We start from the raw sequence: 21,309 nt of genomic DNA, 5'->3' as shown, positions 1-21,309 counted from the left end.
TATATATTAAAAAAAAATAGTTACGTGTTATCCAGATAGGTCTTGATTTTTGTAGTAAAAAAGGTTATGTTAACATTATTTGTGAGAGTGATTGTTTGGAAGCAGTTGACCTGATTATCGATGGTCATGATCGTACCCTGCACACTTATGCTACTTATGCTACTGACTTCCTTCATATTAGAGATGTTTTACATGAAAATGGAAATACAACATTTGTACATGTTCTTAGGAAACAAAACATGTGTGCAGATTTTATGGCTAAGGAAGAATCACATGGAAGATGCTCTACTCACTGGAACTGCCCTCTGCCTGACATGGAATCTCTCATCCTGAGAGATAAGCTTGGAACTTAATTTCGTCTCTTTCTTTTCTTCTTTTTCTTTTTGCCTCATTACATTGTAACATTATAAAAAAAAATTAGTTGATCGTAAAGTTAATATGTAATTTGTGTATGTAATTAATATTAAATTATTTTTATAGATGTGTACATTCAATATTGACTTTCATATTATATGATAAATTAGTAATATTAATTAGTGTTAGTAATTTAAAAGAACTTATGTTTGGGACTTTTTTTTATTGAGTGAGTGGTGAATTTTTATATAATTAGGGACGGAGGAGGAGGGCAAGCTAGCTATACCATGACATATCACATCACTGGATTTTAATGGAGGCATACATACATAAAAACCTTCGTTTTTCAATGGTAACTAATATTAGAGGTATTCCATTCATATAAAAAAAACAATTTTTTTTAAAATTATTTCCTCTAGTAGAAAATTACACATAAATTAAAGAAAAACGAGCAAAAGGTTGGTCGCTAACACTTTTAGACGGCAAAATCAAAACTCTTAAAAACTACATTCATAGATATAAAGGTTGGAGATGCATCATTGTTATCCATGACGTTTTGAACTTTTTGTAAAAGAACACATCCTCTAGTACTAGAAAGTCAAAAGTGTCACATAATCGAATTCAATTTTTTTTTTTTTTTGAACAACTGACAAAGTGATCTCCTTAGTACAAGGTGTACCAAGACAACCAATAAAATATACAAACAATCAGCCAAAGAGCTAAAAAATAATTAGCCAAAGCCCAAACATGTAAACGGGCACAAGCACCACCTCTGAAAGCCATAAATAAAATTGGCATTCTTTGCTTTCAGATACCAAAAGGAATAATACTTAACTTAATCCAAGAACAAAGGTATGGAACAATCCTTTATTTTTTTTGAAAGAAGCTAAACTAGCCCATCTAAATTGACACTGGAGAGAATCGAACTTGAGACCTCGAGGAGGAGCACACTCCCAGATCACAAGCCAATACCACCAGGCCAACCCAAGTGGGTTAGGTATGGAACAATCTAAATTCTTAAATAATCTATTATTACATTCATTCCACACTACGCACACAGAGGAGCCAAATAAGCTGTAAGAACGAACGCCCCGCTTTTAAACCACCTGTTAAATAAATAAGCTAACTGAAGTGATCTGAAAGAAACTGAGAATGAGCGCCCGAGAAACCAATCCAAGACCGCACTAACGGTCAAAGAGAACCGAAGGTACTTCAAGTAATTCTCTACACTCCACTAGTAACTCTTCCTCCCACACCCACAACCTTCACCGCCACATCCACGCCTCGCCCCCTTCCTCCCATCCTAGCGAATACATAGAGGCTACCGAAGTAGATTTATTCTCCACCAACTCAAATAAGCGGTTAAACCTCACACAAAAAGGAACTCCTCCTAACCACCTATAATACCCAAAATAAGTGTCGACACCATCTCCCACTTTTCTCACCACACTATCCGCAAAACAACCTCCTCCATCCCCCCTACACCATCCCGTATTTTTGCGACCTCCCTCCAACCTCCCAGCCTCCTCACCATAACGAGCAACCATCACCCTATACCCAAAACCTTCTCTATCCACTAATATCCTCCAACACCATTTTCCTAACAAAGCGGTATTAAACTCTCTCTCAGCTGCCTAACCCCCAACCCTCCATATTCCTTTCTTTAAGCAAACAATTTTCCGACCAATCCACGACATTTTCCCAAGGTCCTCACTCCCCTCAAAAAAAAATTATTCAAAAGAGATTCTATGGAAGAGATTATACATGAAGGAGCTTTGAAGAAGGAAAGAGCATAGACAAACAGAGAAGACAGGACAACTTAAGAAGAATCAATTGAATTCGAATTAAAATTGCAAAGTGAATTAAAAAAAATCAAAAATAAAACAATCGATATAATTAGATTATTTTGGACCTTCTTTTATGAAAATCGGTCTGGTTAGATTTGGAATCTTTATTCAAGACTGAATCATGCGTGATTCATTTATCTACACAATATATAAATAAAATAAACTTTTTCAGCTTTTTTAGGCTGACTTTTTCTCTTTTCAAAAATACGCTCAATTTTCAATGCAAATACAAGCAGTACGCTAATCACCCGATAAGTGAACGTCTATCTAATGACAAAAACTGAATATCAATCTATTTGGAGGATACAACTCTACTGAATATCAATCTATTTGGAGGATACAACTCTAATGGATTACTAAACCATTCAAAGAAAAGACAAGAACATCCCTGTTTTTTTTTTTTGTTGCAATAATCTGCCTCCCAGATGTTTTCGTAATTAATCAAGAGCCAATTGTGTTATATCCATGAGCTGCATTTACTCCAAAAACATGCACTTGATGTCTTAAAATAAATAAAACTTGTCAATATATTATAGTTAACAATTTCACTGACAAGAGACATCATCTTAATCAAATCCAGCTCTTTCTTAACTTCAAATCCAAACACTGAAACAGAGAACCAATACTAAATCAATCTTGAAACAAATTCTTAGCTGGTTTGAAGGAAATCAAACTCAGTAGCACAAGGCGGATATTATTGAACTTATGATCAATCCATAAAGTGAGGAAACAGTCACAAAATCTTTGAGTATTTTCATTGTGATCAATCGAAAAAATCATTCCTCCATGAATTTATTAGTTGAGACAAGTTATCCAATTCTAGTTAGTGCAAATCATGTATCAATTATGTTCCCTAAGGTCCATTAAAACCATTAAAACGTTATAGATTCAAACCTATTAAACTTCCAAGAAGAAATCTCATGTTGATAACCACCCATAAATTTGTACTAAACCAAACAATGTGATATTCTCAACACATTTGTTTTCAACACATTATTTGGTCTTAGCACAAATCTATATATGATTACTTGATATTCGTGGGTGTTCTTCATCTTCTTATCTGTAGTATTAGTGTCCATGAGCTAACAAACTAATGAAATATAAGAAAATGAAGATGGTAATTAAAAGGAAAAGAGGCTGACATAAGAGAGAAAAACTATGATGAAGAAGAAGAAGATGAAAAAAAGTGTTGTTGCTAATGCTATGTAGCGTTCTCTATTTTATAGCCACAATTGGAGTGATGGTTGAAGTCATTATGATGCAGAGTCGCTAGGTGTTTTGCATGTGAAGATCTTGGCCATGTGATGGTATTCACATGGTGGGGTTTGTAATGTGATATTTGCAAAGAAAAGGATAAAAATGGAGATGAAGCTTGGAAAGTACTATTTGCCATATTTTGGAAACAAATGAAATGAGTCACATCTCACATATGTACTTGTGCTTTGATTGATTCGTATTAAGTTATTTTGCTTAATACATAAAATAAGCAATAATTAGTATATGAATAACATAATGTTACATATTAAGTACATACAATTCAGAGTGTGTTTGTTTCGAAGTGTGTAACGTTGGAAAAAGCTAAAGTGTACAACAACAAAATTCTCCATAATTGCAAGAACAAGTTGTTTGTGGTGATTTGAGTTTTCTTTTAATTTTGATATTACTCAAATTGATTGGTTTAGTCTAGCTGATGTGTTTGTTCATGATAAATCATAAACACAAGGTGAGATGGTGAAGCAAGTGTTGCAGCACACAAGGTCAGATACCACAGTTTGTCTTCTTTGATGTTTATACCGTAACTAATTTATGTTTTATTTAAAACATTATAAGCAAGAATCCTTTAAAAGAGAGAACCAGCTGCAAACGAACGTAATGTGCAAAATTTGTAATACAAACAAAATTCCTATATTTGTTTCAAGTTTTCAAAAATTTTACACATGAGTTTGTATTCCCAATAAAAAAAAATTACACACATTTTTGCACTTGTTTTTTTTTTTTGAAGAAAACATTTTTTTTTTTTGCACTTGTTGTTCTCATGCTAATTAAAAGATGAGAATCCTTTAATCCGAATTTAACAATTCAATAAAAATAAAACTTAACTTATTGTAACTTTCAACAACCACTTACATTTATTTTCTATCTCTTAAATTAGTGTTGTGGATGATAAACTCCATAATAGTTTGTGTGCTGAATTTCGAGTAGCTTTGCATATCTTTGCTAGTTTGCTCTTTTTTAATAAAAGTATGCTTATAAAAAAGTGCTATATTTTTTTAAATAGTATATTACACATATTACAAAGATCAATTCGAATCTGTAAAAAAATAAATTGAAGGACTAAAAGCAAAATATGGAGTATTTACTAGGAGTAAAAAAATATTTATAACGACTAAAACCCAAACTACAAGAAAATCGACTTATAGCAACAGCAAAGAATCTGTAGGTAAAGGGTAAAAGACTCTTGCTTAGCCCAAAAGCCCTATTTCAGTGGCACATTATGTCCGTCCTTTTTAATTTCCTACACCAATGGATTTTGTGTCATCGCTATAGGCTATATATATAGTGATGGGATTTCATCCTTTGGACAAACTTTTTGGCTTCACTTGCGGATTTTGACAAAGTCGTAATGTTGTTAATGACAAGACCAATTGCAGCAACTAGAGACATTAAAAAATCCTCGACTTTTTGAGGACCTACAACAAATCTATCAATGGCTTCCCATCCCGCAAGCAATCAAATTAATTGCATAGAAACCAAAGCATTGAGAATCTCTATTCTATAAAATATGTAGTCTTGCGAGGAGTAGCTTCCCATCCCGCAGACCATAAATAAAACAAGGAAAAGGAAAATGAAGCAACATCGGACATCGGAAAGAAGATGCATAGCACCGTTCAATATTGCCAGACTATTTGCTTTGAAGCCACCAACTATAAGCAGCAGCTGTCATTTTCTTTTTACCTCATCAGAAGATTTAAACTTCGAAGAAAGAACCTCATAGTCATCCATAGGTTTGTGCTAAGACCAAACAATGTGTTGACAACGACACTGAAATCAAGCAAACATCATTAATGTTATATGAAAACATATAGTATTGAGGTTAAGGGCAAAGGAAATCAAGCATTACTTCATATGACATTTTTTTTTTAAAGAATTACTTCATATGACATATATACTTACATTAATTTATTCAAAAAAATATATATACTTACATTAATGAGTGTATGATAATGAGTCTATGTTGCATGGGTATATTGCAAGTTATAAATTAATTTTTCAAGAGAGAGAGAACTAATATCATCATGATAAAAAAAAAAATCGGTCATTATTCATCTGAGTAAAACATTTAATTAAATAAAAAAGAACATGAAACATAATATGTCGTTATGAAAAAAAAATTCACCCATATTTAAATAGGTAAATGATGATATTTAAAATGCAAGAAACTATTCCCTCGACCTAAATTTTTCTCATGAAAAAAACAATTAAAGTGGTTGTATGAAGCATAATGGAAACAAAAAGAGAAGACCCAAACACTCACCGATTTGCAAAAAAACCAAGGACCATGCACACGAATCATTGTGCCGAGAACTGAGAAGTAATGGGAACTGTGGGAAAGAGAGAGAAAGAAAGGGAAGTGTAAGGAAAATAATGTGTGTTGAGATGAGATTACTACATAATGGGTTTGAATAAATTCAGATATTGAAATTTCATGCATTTGATGAATGAATGAATGAGATGAAGCTAATCGATGGTTGCTATTTATAAGTGACCAATACTTGATGTATGCACCAATGCATTTTACTCTTTTGCCTATAGCATGACATCGATAATTTTATTTTGGAATTAATCTTGATTAATTTTTGAAAAATTGCTCTATTTGATTTAATGGTTCCTGACTTGGTCTTTTACTTTTTAGTGTTCACCATGTATTCCCTTTTGTTGACCACGTCTCTCATTCTATAACAACTACTAGAATCAGTTTTTGCCTTAGTGTACACGTAGGTATATTGAGGTCCCATTACTATTGGTTTTTGACCTATTCCACTCGAGATTCTTTGTTGTAGTACAATTATTGTGCACTATACATGAGTTTGTGATGCAATCTTTGTAGTACAATTATTGTGCACTTTACATGAGTTTGTGGGTACAATCTTGTGCAATTATTTTTTTTTACTGAATGTTGGAGTACGTATTTAAAAATAAAAAGAATTCGAAAGTAAAAGAAACAAAATAATATTCCTGTTCAAAAAAAAATTAGTGCAGGAAAAAAAATTCTGCTCAAAAAAAATTGAAAGTGAAAGAAAAATGTCATAACATTGGGATAAATCAAATGGCATGCCACCATAGATTGAATCTTAAATATACAAGTAAAATAATTGTGAATTCAGGTTTATATGTGATCAGTCTATGAGAAGAGGGGGAATGGTTTATTGTATTATCATTTGGGTGCAGCTAGCATATTTTATTTTATTTTATTTTATTTTTGTGTTAGAGTACTCAGCAATTCTTGTGTAGACACAAAAAAAAAAAAAACAGAAAAAATAATAATTAAATAATCATTAGTTTTAAAATGATTATATGATGTGTACTTTTTTTGTGTGTGTAATCAAATTAAATATCTAAATTGTTGTGTTCATCCAAGAATTATTCACTCAAGAGTCCAATTATGTTCCATCCTTCTGCATTTGCTCTTAAAACATGTACTAAAGTCTTCAAATAAATAAAAACGTGTTCATGTTATAAATTAATGGTGATGTCAATGGCAAGAGACATCATCTCAAATTAAATCTAGCTCAATTTTCTTAACTTCAAATCCAAGCACTGAAATTAGAGATTCAATACTAGACCAATCTTGAAACAAGTTCTAATCTGGTTTGAAGGAAATCAAACTATAGTTAGCACAAGGCTGAATTTTGTTATTTTGATTATTATGCATCATGCTGATTTGATTGCACTTATGATCAATCCATAAAATGAGGAAACAGTCACAAAATCCTTGATGATTTTCATTGTGATGAATCAAAAGAATCTATCTACCATTCTTCCCTGAATTTATTAGCTGAGACAAGTTTTCTAATTCTAGTTAGTGCAAATCATGTTTCAATTATGTTCCCTAAGGTCCATTTAAACCATTTAAGCTTTATAAATCCATTCAAACCCTTAAGAAAAAAGAATATCCAAAATACTACACAAAAGCTCCACCTGTTCTAAACTTGCTTTAGAAAAAAGAAATGAGATCATCTGCAAAGGTTAGGTGAGATAAGAAAGGTCCTCCACTAGAAAATCTAACAGGCTTCCAAAAATTTGATCGACGACCAAAATTAAATGGAAAAATCTTTCAATATACTGATACATAACCAAGAGGTACATGGATAAATGATCGCCTTGGCGAATAACCCTTCCATGGCTTGAACTCCTTTAAAGCTTCTCCATTTCAAAGAACTTTCACTATAGACGAGGAGATGCACCACCAAATAATATCAACCATAATTGGGGGATACCAAATTCAATAAGATTATCTCTGATAAATCCTCGATTTAGACCATCTGGACCTAGCGCCTTGTTATATTAGAAATTGTCTGTTTTTGAGTATGAAGCAAAACACTAAACTGAATAACCGATGCATTAATGTGGAAGTTTCTAGAACACTAAAGAATAATATGGGAGTCTCTAGAATACTATGGAATAATAAGGAATCTACACTCTACTAAATAAAATAAAATTAAGCACTAGGGAAATCTTAGCATTTCTTGATCCTTCTAGTCTTATAAACTAGAGTATCCATGTCTCTAGACTTTTCTTTGTAATCGATGTTTCTAGATATTTCTAGTTTGTAATGTAGAGCCTTCCTAGAGTAGTATAAATAAGACTCACCATCAAGTGTTTAGGCATACTCAATCATAGAAGCATTCAATAATAACAACTTTCTTTGAGAATATTAGAGAGTTTCTCTATTTTCTCTACCTTTCCTTTTGTCCCTGAGCCACCCGGTGCTAAGGTATAGAAAATAACATTTGTAGATCCATTCATACCAATTAAACTTCCAAGAAGAAATCTCATGTTGAAAACCATCCATAAATTTGTACTAAACCAAACAATGTGATACTCTCAACACAATGTTTTCAACACATTATTTGGTCTTAGCACAAATCTATAGATGATTACTTGGTGTTGGTTGGTTTTCTTTTTTCTTCTTCTTCTTCTTCTCTCCAGTAGTAGTGAGATAATGGAGCAGTAGTTGCCAACATTTCACAAAAGAAAACATGGTAATGAAGGAAGGAAGGAAGGAAAGTTGGATAGGATGAAGAGAAGAGTAGAGAAGTAACCCTTTAAAGTTGAAAATCTTAGTAATATTGTGTTCGAATTAATATAAACTCAATTTGTGGGTTGTGCAGTACATTACCATACCCTATTAATTGCAGTGCATCTAAACTCTGCCAATGAAATTATTGGCCACAACATATAGCTAGTGCATAGTTTCCCTTCTCAGAATAAAATAATGTCTTTGGAAAAGATGTCAGAGTACTGCAATATGAGATATATATTTGGGAATTGATGCTCATACTTTTGGTGATCTTTTTGAAAATGGTACTGCTTTTGAAAACAAGAGAAAAAAATTAGCCAAGCTTGACCAATATCTTGATTTGGCGCATTTACATTCCCACTAACAGTTTCTGATCTAATTGTAGTTAACAAAGTCAAATGTTTCATTATTAAATTATTTTTCAGAGTGATACTTTATGACTGCAAAAGTTATATTGAAAATTATATCTTTTTGCTTATTTTTCTTCTGGTGAATGCAGATTATTACAATGGTCAGAACGACGGTTAAATGTTTCTTTCTTCCCAGGTACAATAGTCAGCTTAATCTAATTGCAATGGATCGACCATGCACGAGATTAAAAGTTAGGAAGGATGATCTCAAATGATGCTTAGTGTGTTACTCATCTATTGTAACATGAAGGCTTATTCATAAAAGAGCTTGGTGAACATGGATCAATATGTCATTTATTTCACATATGGAATTGATTTATGTTCTGATCTTAAGAATTGGTGAAAGGTGTGCATAAGAGAATTAACTTAATATAGATTGAATTGAAGGCTCCTGAAGAGCAAGTCTTAATTGATATTATGATTTCATAAGCAATTTAGTATCTAATCTAACTAATATTTCCCTTCCAAATTATTTCCATCTCACAATTTGTTATTGTTTCCATAGTTTCTATACTGTAGTTTCATTCAAAAGTATTGATGTTATACACAATTATTGAAGGAGACCTCAACAGAACTCAATTGTTTTACACCATTCTAAATTCTTTTGGAGTTTCAATATCGAGTCCATTTGTTCGGTTAAAATAATTTTCGAATCAACAACAAGATTGCGATGTTTTCTCAAAACACAAGTTAGCAACGTTTATGCAAAATAGCCAGCACTTGTCTTTGTGCTAGTGATGTAAAATCAATCATTCTCTCCCAATTGGCACATGGCATGGGCCACCTCTGAAGCAAGAATTGAGTGGGGAATCAAACTCTACGGTGTTGCTTAATATGGCTAGGCAAAACTTTAAGGAAATATATGAATAAATGTACTATGATGATATAAAAGATGAAATGTCACTTGAAGTCACTTTCGTAAAAAAAAAATGAAGATAATATGTCACTTTCTTTTGATATTGTTGGATCTCAAAGCCAAGATGAATAATATTTGAAGTCCAACCCCAAATCCCATGTGTACGCATGCAGCCTCGGTTTATGCTAAAATTATATTTGATGTATAGATGAACAATTGTGGAGTATGATATTAATCAACTTGATTTCTACGTGACAACTTTTGACAGAAATACAAGGTTATTACAACTAGAAGATATGTTTAGATTTCGTGTCTCAAATAAATTTATCTCCGATTGAAGGAACCTATAAACAAACTACCTTGTCCGCCACCTACTCCTCCTCCAGTTCCTAAACTCGACGCCATTGTGGATTCTCGGCGAGGAGAAGATTCCCAATAGATTAAAGAAGACCATAAATCACAACGACTATCGAGGAAAATCTCACTTGATCATAGTAGCAGTAGTTAATTACTTACTCATACCAATCAATATTCATTTTTCATGCTCAATCACAAATGTTCATATAATTTATAACATATATAGAAACCTTGTCATGGATGATTGTTAATAATTTAATTTAAACTTTAATATATGAATTGATCAATGCTATATGCTTGAACTAAGTAAGTCCTATACAGGAGGTATTTATTTTCCTTTCAAATCAATTAATGTTGTTGCACTTATTCAGGTGGTTCTTTTGAGTCTGTTTTATATTATGTGCTTCCATAAAAATGAAAATCTTATTCATTATTGACACGGCTAAAGCTGGAAACTGAAAAGTAAATGTACCTTAGTTCTGTTTTTGATGATTTTGGTGATGCATGGTAAATATTTTTCTGTTGCCCTTGGAAGTCAGTTAATAGTTGGGACTCTGAACCTTTTGAGTTTCACATGCATTTGTAAGGATAGATGCTTTGGGACCACTATAGTAAGTAAGTAACATTGGTTGTTAAATTTGGACATCCAATTTCTTTCACTAAACAATAATATTTAACATTAAGTGGTTAAATTGTTGACTCAAGATCAACTAAATTGTATGATCTAGTTATAACTTGTGAAACTTTTTTCTTTGAAGAAGCGAAATTTTCCCACCCAAATTGTCACTGAGGAAAATCAAACCTGAGACCTTAAAGAGGAGCACACTCCCAGATTCCAAACCAATATCACCAGACCAACCCAAGTGGGTTTGATACTTCTGAAACTATTTGGTTTGGGTATGTGATGATTTAATACTCAATGTATGATGATTATAAACCTAATTAACAAGTCACTTTCCTAAAATAAAGTTTTAAATTGAATACTTATCCAATTAGAATTAAGGAGAACCTTTGTTGACTAAAAGTTTGTCTTACATTTTTTGGCTTGGATACTTGGCAAAGTCCTAAATTTCATACACCCGTTCAACACTTTCATATTTTTTTTCTATCTCTTTATCCTTTTGCATCATCAAACTATCGCATTTATCAGATCATTACTATAAAGGTGCATGTTTACACATATTGAAGTGTCTAACAAACATTTTCCATGAACTAATTTTATTTATTTATAAATATTCTAGAAACCACTTCTCTTGTCATAATGTGGAATAAATTTCATCTATATAATTACTCCTAGCCTTGTTGAACTTCCTGCCATTACACATGTGATGAGAACACCAATTAAAAGAACAAGGACATTCGAACAAGGACATAGCATGTCACATTGACGTGGATAAATGGACTTGTCAATAATGCATAAATGTTGATAACTTTATTTCAATAGTTTCCAATTTCTTCCAAACAAACTCTTCCCCTTCGATCATTTCTTTATAACTTTTGCTTCTTTCTACTCGATCCACTCACCTCACAATTTTGTTTTCACTTTCTGCTACAAACACATGTGCAGAGAGATGAAGAAGAAGAATAAGAAGAAGAAGAACTCCTACGTACCAAGTAATATATATGTTGAATTTCTTGAATTTGCAATATGTTTATACCATATGTTCTCTTATAACAAGTTAACAACAATGGTGCTTGCTTGATTCCAGTATTGCACGTTGTTTGGTCTTAGCACACAGCAGGTTTGTTTTATGCAATAATTACATAAGTTGTTTTTTCAAAATTGATTGAATTAATTTATTTCTCTTCTGATGTTGTTCTCTGAAATCAGTGGAAATCTTGCTGCTTGCAGCAAAACTAAGGGGAATCCCTGCATATATTGTTACTTCAAAAAATCTGCGCCAACATACGGTTAAGGGAAGAAGTTGCAAATAAATTATGACAAGAAACCGGTGCTATATTTATACCTTCTTTTAATGATGGCCGCGGTAGAATGTCGAACGTTGATTATTGTTTAACTTTTTTGTACAGAGCTAGATGACATAATTTTCACCAATTATAAAGCATATTAATGCAAACCATTTTGTAAACTTGGAGCTGATAAACACCACTACTCTATTGTGCATAAGAGAATGTTAATAAAAATTGAAGACTCTTGATGAGTACGTCTTATTTTATTTTATTTTTGAATGGATGAGTATGTCTTAATTGATATTCACAAGTTGAACTTATTTCTAATCTAACTAAGATTTACCTTTTCAAATTATTTCCATCTCATAATTAGTGATTGTTTCGTATAGTTTCTATACCGTCAATTGTTATATACCATTCCAAGTTCTTTTGGAGTTTCAATCTCATTTAGCATTGTATATTCCGTAAATGAAGTTTTAATCATTTTATTATGCATTAGATTGACAGTCTTAATGCACACACACACACACACACACACACACACACACACACACACACACACACACACACACACACACACACACACACATATATATATATATATATATATATATATGCTACCAATAAAACACTCTTCACATGCTTGACCGGAAAAGAAAAGAAAAAAAAAACACTCTTCACATGCATATATATGCATTTGAAGTCACCCTACCAAAATATTTGGTCGCCGATCTACTTAAATTGTTGGCTCAAGATCAACAAAATTGTATGATTTAGTTATAATCTGAAACTGTTTGGTTTGGGTATGTGAAGATTTTCTATTGAAACGGAAATGGACTTGCCATAATATGAGATCCAATAATGCCTTCATCCAATAATGTCTTCACAACACATATCACATGCACTACCAAGTACATAGAGAGATTTGCCCCTATTGAAACTGCATAACACGTCACATTGATCTGGATAAATGTACTTGCCATACTTTGATCCAATAATGTCTTCAAATTACATGAAAAATTGCTCTTTTCACACATAAAATTGCTCTTTCACATCGCAAAAAAAAACCTAAATACTTCCGGTAGTTAATTGTCGTTCGCCACAACGGCAGTTTATTGCGCTCGCTAAATTTCCCAACGGCAGTCAATTTTTTTTCCTCCATGGCACTTAAGTGCCATTGCCTTAAATTGGTGGGGTGACTTCTACGGTGGTGTAGTATATAGTTGGATCTCATATAGAAATATACCAAATCTAAAATAGATTAAACATTTAAAAAATTTAACCAAGTCAAATAGGAGTAAACTAACATTGTCTATTTTAACTCATATTTCAGAATTTGAATCAAACTAGAGAATTCAATTGATTAAATATTGTGATGGAGAAAATCTTTGCATTGCACTGTCTGAGATGGCTATGACGTGGACAATGAAAACAACAAAGAGTTGGTGGTTACTGGTTACTAGTTAAGCATATATAAAAATGGAAGGGCAGTTGAGTGATTTTTATCTTGCAGAGTGAATTGCTCATTTATATAAAGTGCAAATTGTATATAAGTTGTCATTAGTTCTCACTTCTTTTATAAGCTTTTTAATAAATTCTCTAACATGTGACAAATATAGTTTGCATATTTTTTCAGACATATATCATACATTATTTCACGCATTCTATATGTTAAGAGTGGTTTTAAATAAAGGATTCCTCTTCTTATAGTTTTCCATGTAGTTCACCTATTTAATTTTTCTTTCTGATACACATTCACAATAACAGTGCTGCCTTCTGATCGACGTATCTATTTCTGAATTTCTTACTGCATATGTGTACGTCGACATAATAACAATGAGTAAGACTTGTTTTCTCTTATTTATTTTATTAATCTACATGTCTTACCTTGAAACTCAAGCATAAACCTTAGAGATATTTGTATTATTTTTTTTTTTTAAAAGAATAGGGTGCAAAAGAATCATGTGATATAGATTGACATTTGAATTATGTTAGCAGCTCAACTATATCACCTATAATTTGAAGCTCCCTAAAAGTTATTGCAAAAGGTAAAAAAGAACAAATTAAATTTTTTTCCCGTTAACACGTTCACAATATTTTTGCCAATTATTATATTTTTTATGACATTCTTGTTTTTCATTTATTTTAAAGGAAAATAAAGCATTTGATGATGTTAAAAAAAAAAGAAGATAATTGTAAATTGAATCTAATAAAAATCATAGGTGTAATAATTTATGACATAAGTATAAAATGAGAGTCATAGAAGTAACATAAACACTTTTTTCAACTTAATTATTATAGATACTCTTGATGGACATGAATTAAAGTTCAAATTAAGAAAGAAGAAGACAATCTAAACATTATTTCAAATTCCTTATTAAATTTCATTATGATCATCTTAGAATACAAAACCATAACTATATGGTCCATGAAAGTAGAAAATGAAAAAAATACAAATTACCGGGTTCCAACATAATTACGAAATGACAACTTATGGATTTTTCTATTAGAATATTACGAGCATATCACTTAAATACACTTACAGTAACCTAACGGGGATCCACGATGCAGAAAAGAAAGAAAAAAAGTCATACACCAAGCTTTTCGAGGGCAATTATAATCTAGACAGTCATTATTATGAGTACATAAGCCCGGAGGAAGTTCTGGGAGCCAGGTGCTTACTGTCATTGTTGAATAAATGATGTTAGTAAAATGAGATAAAACATTATGTAGAATGTACCTAAGAAAACTTTTGAAGGGTAAAAAGGGGCTTACTTTCTTCTTTCGTTTCAACAACAAATGGAGAAATAAAGATAATCATGAAATAAACAAACTTTATAATTTTAGCCATACTTTCTCCCCTTTGCATGTATGAGATATAATATGGTATTATCACTTTATGATTTATAAAGTTCATTCTCACCTTAAATACATTAAATAGTTTAAGAGCTCATTCTCATTCTCATTCCTCATCATTATTAAATGTGTCGTATGTTTTCTTTTAGCACACATAGTAAAGTGGTGATATAAAAAATTATAATTAAACCTCTCTTAAGTACATCAAAGTGTTGTTTGTCTTTCTATCACCCTTAGTAATGAGGTCAAATAAAGAATTGTACCAATCATAAGAATTCATTCTTATTTTACAAGGTTTTTATTTTATTCTTTAACCTTTCATGACAGAAAAGTGAAATCACAAAAGAGGGATTTTTTTTGTTGTTGTTGGATTTCATGTGAAATCTAGGCCATGACGAATTTATAGCTATAGTATATATTAGTGTTTTACTTTATTTTTATAATCTTGATAGGAATCTATACCAATAAATAGAATATTTAGAGTTGGATCTTGAAAAACTTATAAAGTAAGTATCGATGCATTTAATGCATATGCAGGCTTAGTCAAGGATGGTGCATGGATTTGTTCAATGGTGATGCGAATTATCTTTTCACAAAATGAATATTGACAAACTACTGACAAATGTAATAGTTAATAGACAAGTAGTTATATATAAAAGATTCGTCTCCACAGCGATTGTCTAGTTTCAACTACACTATTGTATGCAAACTTAGTCAAGGATGGAGCATGGATTTGTTCAATGGGGATACACATTATATTTTCAGAAAATGAATGATGACAAAATACTAACGGGTGGTAATATATAAAAAATTTATCTCCACAAGGATTGTCTAGTCTCAACATCATTACTATGATTAATTGTGATATGTAAATCATGAATGTCTATGTAGGAAAAAAGAGTCCCTAAGAAATTGAGAGGTCTATAAGGGCTGAACCAAAAGGAAGATGAGTCAGAACCTGCGAGTCAAGAATAGTCTTACCCAAGGACTTTTTTTTTTGCATGAACGATGGAAGTACAAGTAGGCGATCCAATGGGATGAGCGGTAGCATGAAGGATGTTTGGGTCGGCTACATATTTGCTGGAGAAAAGATTAACCCAAAGCTTATTAGATGACTGAACCATATCGCAAACAAGTTTTCTCATGAGGCAAGTGTTAGTCTCTCTAGCCGATCTGATACCTAAACCACCAAGATGTTTAGTACGAGCAATTTTGTACCAACCAACCAAGTGGATAACTTTGTTATTAGGGCCTCTTTGAATGAAATTAAGAGCGGTTTAATGAATACTTTTTCAAATGCTTTGAGGAAGATATGCAATATTTATGTAGTAAGATGAGATGGAGGAAAGAACAGAAGACGCTAGAGCAAATCTACATGGTTTGTTGAGAATTTTGTTTATCCCAGAGGCAAACCTGGTTTACATTTTCTCCATAATAAAATTGAAATCACTTCACCTTGCCCACCCTCTGAGAATCGAAAGACCTAAATATTTATCAAGAGAAATTGTCCTTCTAATACCCGAAATAGATGTGTAACCTTGTTAATTTTTGATTGAGGGGTACCTGATGAATAAAATGCTTTAGACATGGACAAATTAATCTTCAATCCTGATGCACGGCTGAAACGTTCAAACAAATCAGTAATGAATCTAAACTAGGAATTTCTTTCCTTGGTAAAGAGAAAGACATCGTCCACAAAGATAATGTGAGATAACTGGGGGGCCATTAGTTGAGATGTACTACTACAAAAATGAGCTTATATAGCACTTTTTTTTTGCTTTAGATAGCGCTTTTGAAGTGCTACTATAAATGGCGCTGGTAAAGGTAATATAGCGCTTTTTTCTGTATAAAGCGCTATCTAAAGCAGGGTTTATATAGCTCTTTATGTCAAAAAGCGCTAGCAAAGGTTATCCTTAGATAGCGCTTTCAAAAATAAACTCCATCTAAAAGGGATTTAAACTAACACATGCACTAGTAAAAAACAGCGTTTTTGTTTTAAAACGCTATACAGGAAAAAAGCGCTAGGAAAATGGGAAAATGGGAAACTACATAAAAAATCCCCCGTAAATAGTAATCATAAACTTTTTATTGATTTTTTTTTTACATAAACTTTTTCTTGGTTACACATAAAACTAGAAACACTATCCCAATACTAGTTGAGATTTTTTTCTAATCCAAACAACAATCAATTAAATGAGAAAACACACAAACTCAAATTTAATTTCACAACACACCATTGTCAAATTCAATTTCACAGCAAAATTTCAATTTCCCATTATCATAAATACCAACACTGTAGTCTTAATTTTAGTTTGAACCCAAAAACCCTAAAACAATAATATGATAAATTGACAGAGGAAATATAAGGAGAGAATGAAGATGGTACCTGGAATGAAGAACTGAGTATTGAGAAAGCTGGAATCGAAGGAGAGAGACGTAGAGTGATGGTGGTGAATGAATCGAAGTAGAATGATGCTGATTCTGGAAATGAAAGAGAGGGCAGCCGTTTTGGAATGAATCGCACAATCTGAAAGTTTTGAGGAAAAAATTAGTAATGGGATCTTAAAAAAAATAAAAAATACGTTTTATAGAATTTGTGTTTTTACTTTAGTTGATTTTGTTTTTTTAGGAACCAAAAAATAGAGCTTATTGTTATGATACACATACACCGATTTTTTTAATATAAATAAGGAAAAAAATCCAAAAAGGATCGAATTTTATATAAATGAAAAAATAAATAAAACTTCCACGTAAGGGCAAGGAATCGGACAGGCGACCTAGCGTTGATTGTGAACACACTTTACCACTAGGCAACATAAATTCAATTATTAAATAGCACTTTTTTAACAATATAAACGCTATCTTTCTTAATTTACCACAGCGCTTTAAAAACGCTATTTAAGGTTGAGCCATAAATAGCGCTTTCTATAATGAGCGCTATTTAATATTATTCTTTAATTTTTTTTTTATATTTACCGTTTTTCAATAAACTTATGATGGCGATTTCAAATAAAACGCTATATAAAGTTGTTACCAAAGGTAGCTCTTTTTCGAAAAAGCGCTATCTAAGACCTCCGTGTTTCCATTTATAGCGCTTTAGTATTAAAAGCGCCATTAAAGGGGCGCTTTTTTTCCACATTTTGTAGTAGATGGGGTACCATGTCCTTTGAAGAACATCATTGTTGATGGAAATGGATAGATTTTCCATGCAAATGATTGAAAGATAAGGGGACAACATATCACCTTGTCTAAGACCATGATCAGGCTTGAAAGGAGACATCTTATTCCCATTCTAAAGGATAGAGAGGGTGGAGGAAGTAACAAAGTGCGTGATAAGCTTGATTGTAATGTTGTGGAAGCCATAGTCTTAAAAGAAGGATTGAAGGAAGTCTCAATTAACATTATGAAAAGCTTTCTCAAGATCAAGTTTGAAAGTCCCAATTAAGATGGTGTCTTTAATTATATTCAACAAGCCTAACGCTTGTTGATTATTTGTCTTCTTTTCTATTAATTTTTTTAATTATATTCAACAAGCTTAAAGCTTGTTGATTATTTGTCTTCTTTTCTATTAATTTTTTTCAATCAAGTGATGAGTTGGATATTATTTTAGTTTTGAAATAAAAAATTATAGGTGGCTTTTGAGTCGGTTAAGTGAGTGTTCATGTATGCTTTGACTTAAGGGGACCAACACTTTTGCAAAATGGGCTAAAGATGTGGTCAAATATGCTATATTTTGAAAGTATGGAGGCCAAAATCATCTATTTGTATAAGTTGGGGAGCCAAAGTGCAATCTTATATATATATATATATATATATATATATATATATATATATATATATATATATATATATAATGGTAACATACTATAGTATTTTATACACTTCTTCCAGCTAACACTTCATCAAAATCATGGGCTAATTTTTCAATTTAATGCATTTTCACCAAAATATTACTTCTTTAAGATTCTCAAACACATTTCATCAATGCAAATGTACTTTAACCAAACGAATATTTGGTTTACCTTCTCAAACACAAGAATTTGTATTATTTGCATGTCATTTTTATCACTTTTTTTCAATCCACCAATCTTTCAATTCCCTCTTCACTCTTATCCAGAAAAAAAAATGGTACTATAACTCTTTCTCTATTTCCATCTCTTCTTCTAGCAAATGTACAATTTTATTACTCAAGTTTCATTATTATTCCTTCCTGGTTCCACTTTTTGCTTGGGTAAATATTAAAAAATAATGATTTACTTTTTCTCTCACAGAAGTTTTCACTTATACCTAAAAAAATTAATTGTCATGGAGAAATAAAAAAACAACGTGAACAATGATACATAAAAAAAAAAAACATGAGATACATTTTTTGTTTTATAGCAAAAAACATGAGATACATGTTAAAATGAAAACTTAATGTTTTGATAAAAATATGTCAAAACCCGTACTTGGTTTTGATTAGTTTGGTTTGCTTTTTAAACCATTCCTGTCAAAACCATGTGTATGTATGTGTATGTATGGTCATCTGTTGCTGGTAGTTTGGTACCTTTTTAGATACTGAAATCTTGTTTTAATACTTTTTAACGACACAATGCCAATGATTAGGGAAATAGGAAAATAATCTACCGACATAAAAATTGAGGAGTACGTACATAACTGTATTATATTTATATGTGGGTCTTGATTTCTGTTTGAAAAAATGGGTCAATAAATCTTTCTTTAACTCCACAATGTCTATGTCATATGTTCTAGAAATATATGGAAAAAAAAAAAAAAAAACAACACTGTCAATTATGCAAGGTAAAAAAATGAAGGTAGACAAGAACAACCAACTTCCTTGGGATTTGTTAGATGTCATTGCTAGAAAGCTAAATTTTGATGACCTCTTCCAGTTTGGTAGTGTGTGCAAGAATTGGTGGGAATTTCATAAATTTTATTGGAGAAATTTCATGGCATCTCAAGAACCATTAATTCTCCAAAAATCTTTAAATTTTGAGAAATCTTTTTTCTTCCATAGCGTACATGACCAAAAAATTTATCACTCAAACATATCAATCGCTACATCGGATTTGTCTATCAAAGGTCTTCTAGCGGATATTTGATCATGACAGGGAGAAATAATTCATTTATGCTACTTAATCCATTTACAAGAAGAATTATGGTAATCGATAACTCAACCTTTGAAGTTGGTTCCTCTTGCTTTGCTTGCAATGTCTTACTTGTTTTTGTTAGAGGATCAAAGGAATTTATCTTGGCAGTTTTATGTGAAAATTCTGACAATTTGCATGTTTATCAATCTCGAAATCTTGGTTGGGTTACTTATTTGACACCATAAAAGGTTGTTGACTTTGTTGTTTTGCACAATATCATATATGTTGTCACAGACAAAGCCAACATAGGGATACTCAACTTGAATTTTGCAACTATAAAGTTTTTAGATTTCAAGAGTATTCCTAGTGTAGCTCATATGTCACATGTAAGATTGGTTAATTGTGATGGGCAACTTTTAGTGCTTAATATTTTATCCGAGGTAATATTTGATGTGTACAAGATAGATTTCTCAACCATGAATTATGTCAAGTTGGAAACTTTGGGTGACATTGCAATATTTTATGCTCCGAGAAAAAAGTACTATGCATTGAGCAACCCAGGCATGTGGGGTTATAAAAACAATGCTTTATATGCTATTGATGTTTATTCTGACAAATTGAAGATGTATACAAGGCAGCATGACAATAAAATTCCAAAATTAGTTTTGCCTTCTAAACTTTCTGATGGACTCCGCTCAAAAAGACCTTACATAGATTGGTGTTTTAGACATCTACACTGTGAGATAGATTATTCTCCAATTGACTAGCATATGCATGCTTGTTCTTTTTGGATTTGGTTCCTTTTTTTTTTTTTTGGTAGATAGACGAGTTCTTTTTGGATTTGGTTCCTTTTTTTTTTTTGGTAGATAGACGAAATGGTGGTTCCTTTTTTTTTTTTTTGGTAGATAGACGAAATGGCAAAGCCATTATAAACTCACACACACAAGTGGAGGTACCGGGGTTCGAACCCCGGTCATGGCATCCGGCCTAACAATTTCGGCATTTTTGCCAGTTGAGCTAGGACTTCTGGATGATTTGGTTCCTTTTCTTTGGGAATAATTTGATTAGATTGAAATAGTATGATTTGTGTGAGATAGTATAGAGAATTTTATGTACCTTTTCCTAACATGTAGTTGTAGCATTGCTTGTTGTGGGTTGTGGCACATTGAGTATTTTTTGCGAGGGTTGGGAGTAGAGCTCAACTCCTTAATTTCACTTTTTTCCTTCTAAATTTTATATATTCCTCCAAAAAAAGTAATGACGATTCCTTTTCGTTTGTGGTGGACTCCAATGCAATGGGCTGCTCTCTAGTGACAAGAAATCATAT

General features: G+C 31.9%; 3 long non-coding RNA genes and 1 pseudogene across 3 annotated transcripts; 3 read left to right on the top strand and 1 right to left on the bottom strand.

The window, feature by feature from the left end:
* The first annotated feature begins 8,056 nt into the window (after positions 1-8,056).
* Positions 8,057-9,381, top strand: LOC146940631 (uncharacterized). The gene is made up of 2 exons (XR_015032098.1): positions 8,057-8,196; positions 9,002-9,381. It is a non-coding gene; the product is annotated as an uncharacterized LOC146940631 (long non-coding RNA).
* A 2,218-nt stretch (positions 9,382-11,599) lies between these two features.
* Positions 11,600-12,203, top strand: LOC146940630 (uncharacterized). Its single transcript, XR_015032097.1, has 3 exons — positions 11,600-11,739; positions 11,835-11,867; positions 11,957-12,203. It is a non-coding gene; the product is annotated as an uncharacterized LOC146940630 (long non-coding RNA).
* A 2,309-nt stretch (positions 12,204-14,512) lies between these two features.
* Positions 14,513-14,952, bottom strand: LOC146940629 (uncharacterized). Its single transcript, XR_015032096.1, has 2 exons — positions 14,812-14,952; positions 14,513-14,717 (listed from the first exon to the last, which is right to left on the bottom strand). It is a non-coding gene; the product is annotated as an uncharacterized LOC146940629 (long non-coding RNA).
* Positions 14,953-19,246: 4,294 nt separating this feature from the next.
* LOC146940628 (uncharacterized) lies at positions 19,247-20,749 on the top strand (annotated as a pseudogene).
* Positions 20,750-21,309: the final 560 nt, after the last annotated feature.

Source organism: Medicago sativa, chromosome 3 (assembly GCF_051527215.1).
Source record: "Medicago sativa cultivar Bolivia chromosome 3, Bolivia_mono, whole genome shotgun sequence".
NCBI classification, from domain to species: domain Eukaryota; kingdom Viridiplantae; phylum Streptophyta; class Magnoliopsida; order Fabales; family Fabaceae; genus Medicago; species Medicago sativa.
Note: the sequence above shows the minus strand (reverse complement) of the source record. Positions and strands in the feature narration are given on the sequence as shown.